This window comes from Penaeus vannamei, chromosome 19 (genome assembly GCF_042767895.1).
Source record: "Penaeus vannamei isolate JL-2024 chromosome 19, ASM4276789v1, whole genome shotgun sequence".
Classification (NCBI taxonomy): Eukaryota; Metazoa; Arthropoda; class Malacostraca; order Decapoda; family Penaeidae; genus Penaeus; species Penaeus vannamei.
Window position 1 is genome coordinate 33,603,167 of NC_091567.1, and position 5,000 is coordinate 33,608,166.

The window sequence follows — 5,000 nt, forward strand, 5'->3', positions numbered from 1 at the left end:
CTTTTCCTTTTGTCATGTTTAACACTTCTTTTCCTTCTTTGTCATGTTTAACACTTCTTTTCCTTTTGTTATGTTTAACACTTTTCCTTCTTTGTCATGTTTAACACTTCTTTTCCTTCTCTGTCATGTCAAATACTTCTTTCCCTTCTCTGTCATGTTCTTGGCATATGACCTTTGATGTCAAGCACATTTATTTTCTTGTGTCATTATTACTTACTTCTCTGTCATGTTTAAAACGTTTTTTTTCTTTCTCTGTCACATTTAAAACTTTCTTTTCTTCCTTTGTGTTTAATTTGCCTTTTCTTCTGTGGGTGATGCTGCTCTGAAGTCAAGCTAATATCTGCTTGATTTCATTTGTGTCTTACGGGCGTCGAGAAAATTAGCGTATTACTATTTTCTTTCCCACTTATATATATATTTTTTTCTTTTCTCTATGTCTGTCTGTCTGTCTGTCTGTCTGTCTCTTTGTCTCTCTCTCTCTCGCTCTCTCGCTCGCTCTCTCTCTCGCTCGCTCTCTCTCTCTCGCTTGCTCTCTCTTTCTCTCTCTCTCTCTCGCTCAATCTCTCCCTCTCTCTGTCTATCTATCTATTTATTCATATATCTATTTATCTGTCTACATGTCTATCTCTATCTGCCAATCTATCTCAATCTGTCTATCTATTCATTAATCAAATCGACAGATTGATAAATGGTGTATTTGCCTGTCTGTCTGTTAACCTGTCTATCTATCTATCTCAATATCTTACTGATTCTCGCAACGTTTCCCGTTCTCTTTAACCTATTAGTATCATGACCACTTTAATTTTTAGTTTGTTAATTGTTTATATAAGAGATAGTGTCGCAAGTACTTAGTCATCAAGGATTCGAGTGTTAATGTTATATATCTCACTTTTTTTTAGCCTTTCTTGATTTTGGGATTCATTTTCATTATTTGATTATTTCTGGTATTGATATTCTGATGGCATTATGATAATCACATTGTCAATAATTATGATAGCAGTATCGAGATTGATAGCGATAAAATATGCTGAAAAACTTGATGTTAATATCTCGCTATCCCATTATTCATCTTTTTTGTATCTCTTATTACACTTTTTTGTCCGAACTTCCCAAGCGGATGCCAGATGTCGCAAACAAGTAGAGATTTCACATTCCTAAATCCGAAAAAAGAACATAAGACTCCTTTTTATTTCTCAACATGCCATCCCCCAGTTCCTTTCAACCGTTAAATAATTGTTGAAACTTTGTGTTCTCCACCAAATGCATCTCGACGCGCTGTTATTAATAATTTCTCTGAATACTCATGTTTATTATTAAGTCTTAGTTGACGTGTACCCTGTTTCATAAAATCTTATTTTTACTGTTATTCGCGCTTCCTTTAAACAGCTTAACGACAGTTGAATTTCCGCATTTTGCACTATACGTATTTTTAGATCTCTATAAGTCCTACCAACGTTATTGTTCTTGGATTATTTATCTCTCTCTATTCCTTCCATGTCGCTTATTTCCTAGACCGGCTACTACACCATTCGCTCTATCACGTGACCTATTACGCACTGACCTCTACGTTCTATGACCATTTTTTTTTATTTTTCATTTTTTTGTTACAATCGAATTTTCCTAAAGAGATCAAACAGCCATATTGGACATCGATCCTCGCAATTATAAGCTTGCGATTTGTATATCTCCAAGTGAAGATGATAATATATTATATAAGTAATTATATAAGTAATTATTATAATGATTATATAATGATATATATAATATATATAATATAATATATAATATATAATGATATATATAATATATAATGATATATATAATATATATAATGTTATAGTAATGATTATATAAGTAATGTAAGTCATGTATTATTAGGGTCAAGAACTGAGACCCTAAAACGGAAATGAAATAATTATTTTGCGTATGATGCCAAATTATCCAATCCTAATTTTGCGATCCGTCTGGGAAACTGGGGATGGGATGATGATTTATGAAAGAATTAGAATAAGAAAATGATCAATGCTTAAACACGTAGTCCATAATGCTGGGCAGACGCTCCCTAAAAGAAAGAAAGAAAGAGAGAGAGAGAAAGAAAGAAAGAAAGAAAGAAAGAATGAAAGAAAGAAAGAAAGAAAGAAAGAAAGAAAGAAAGAAAGAAAGAAAGAAAGAAAGAAAGAAAGAAAGAAAGAAAGAAAGAAAGAAAGAAAGAAGGAAAGAAGGAAAGAAAGAAACAAGAAAAAAAACAGGCTTGAAAAAGGAGAGCAACATAATTAACTACACTTAATAACATTCATTACGTGACTATCTTCAATAAACAGCGGTTATCGTAACCTCATATGCGACTAACAAGAAACGATATCAAGGGAGGACTTAACAAGACCACATATCACATGAATCTCTTAACTGATGTGGTTTAGTGGTCGTTATGTTGTTTTTAGAGACAGTTAAAGACCTTGTAAGAAGTTGGAGGAAACTGCCGATTGCAACACACTACGAACATCGTCATTTGCATTCCTGGTGCGTGAATGAGGTGATACAGTAGTTTATAGACTGTGTTTATAGAGACTGAGTGAGAACTGAAAGCAAGCTCAGGGATAATCTTTCTAAAAAAAAAAAAGAAAAAAAAAAAAAAAAAAAAATATATATATATATATATATATATATATATATATATATATATATATATATATATATATATATATATATATATATATATATATATATATATATATACATACATACATACATATATATATATATATATATATATATATATATATATATATATATATATATATATATATATATATATAGCGTAGTTTATCTGTAATTGAGCCGATTTCCTGTTAGTTATTAAGCTGTCGCATGTGCTTGAAAAGGAAGGTGGAGAAGAAGAAAAAAAAAGTAAAAAAGAAGAAAAAAAACTTTCAGTCATGCAATTTTGTGATGCCAGTAAATTAATGGTGATTATCAGGCTTTCAAAGGTGATTAGAGAGATAAAAGGATTTCACAAGTTATTTTTTCCTCTTTTAAGGAAACCTTGATATTATAATGAAGCTTTATATTTAGATGTATAATTATTAGATTTGTCCATGAAGGGAGAGAGGTAGAGAGAAAGAGACAGATAGATAGATAGATAGATGGATAGATGGAGAAAGAGAGAGAGGGAGAGGGAAAAAGAGAGGGAAAGGGAGAAGGAAAGGGAGAGGGAGAGGGAGAGAAAGCGAGGGAGAGGGAGAGGGAGAGAGGGAGTTATAGGGAGAGGGAGTGGGAGAGGGAGAAGGAGGAGAAAGAGAAAAGGAAAGAGAAAGAAAAGGAGATGGAGAGAGAGAGACAGAGAGAGAGAGAGAGAGAGAGAGAGAGAGAGAGAGAGAGAGAGAGAGAGAGAGAGAGAGAGAGAGAGAGAGAGAGAGAGAGAGAGAGAGAGACTTTGTTTTGACACGTTTACTGAGACAAAATTAACATCTCAAAGGGATAAGACAGATAGATAGATGTATAGATAGATAAATAGATATATAAATAGATAGAGAGATAGATAGACAGATAGATAGATAGATAGGGAGAGAGAGAGAGACCGAAATAGATACGGAGGAGTCAAGGATAATTGTGATGCATTGTAATAATTAATTCCATGCAAGATAAAAAGACCATGCCCCCTCCCCCCAAAAAAAAGAAAAAATTAAAATCCTTTTCCTCTTTCTGCATCTCTCTCTCTTTTTCATTCCCTTTCCTCCTCTCTCTCTCTCACTCATTCTCTCGCTTTCTCTGAATCGCTCTCATCCCCCTTTCTGTCTCTCCATACACCCTTATCTTTCTCTTTCTCTCTCTCTCAATCCCCCTTCCCTTTCTCTTATTCCCCCCCCTTTCTCTCACACACACACACCATCTCTCTCTCTCTCTCTCTCAATCTCCTTCTCTCTCCCCCCCTCTTTCTCTCTCTCTCTCTCTCTCTCTCTCTCTCTCTCTCTCTCTCTCTCTCTCTCTCCATATACTAACAACACACTCGAATCCACACCACATCAGGAAACACTCAACTCCCCTTGCGATAACGTCTAGAAACCGGAGAGTCCGCTTGCGAGCTCTTCACACGACGCCGTTTACGAAAAGCGAGGATGATCGACGTCGGTTTTTACGGCCGGAGGAAGAGGAGATGGGGTGAGGGGGTGAGGGGCGGGGGCAAGGGGAGGGGGGGTTGCAGCGCCGTCGTCAGAAGAGGGTGACGACGACGCAACGAATCGAACACGAGAGTAAGGGCGTGGAGGAGACAATAACTGGGGTGCTTGGGCGTTGGGACTTTGATGTTCCTTTTTTTTCTCTCAGTGTGTATGGGAAAATGAGTAATGCAAAGAGGGGGTGAAGTAGGAAATCAAAGGAGGGAAGAGAGATGGAATGATTAAAAGCAAAAACAGAGGAAGAGATTCGGACGTCGGTTTTTCCTTTTTTTTCTTTCTGTGTACATGGGAAAACGAGGAATAAAAGAGGTAATTGAAGTAGATAGGAAATAAAAGGAGAGAAGAGAGAGAGAAAAAAAAGCAGCAAAAACATAGGAAATGACTATTGATATGCAATTGTGACATAGTATTGGGTTTACGTGTTCCAGCAGAGTGTATGAGAAAATACCAAATTAAAAGGTAAGTGAAAGAGTAAAAAAGTCAAAAAGAAAGATAGAAAAAAAAAGAAAAAAATCGATTCAGCTTCATAGGAAGTAAAGCAAATAAATTTTTGGAAAAAAATCGTTGATAAGGGCCACATGTCTAGACAACAATATATAATCAATAAATCGAAGACATTGATTATCACCTAAACGAAATATATTTGACTATCATTTGTAAATCAATCGTCACTGTTACTATTATGTACAAAACTGCTACTGATGCTACTTCTGCTGTTACTACTACCAGTACTACTATAACTCTCACTATTGCAACCACTTCTGTTAGCACAACCATCAATTGGTACTGCTGATTTTACTATCACCATTTCTATATCAGATATCA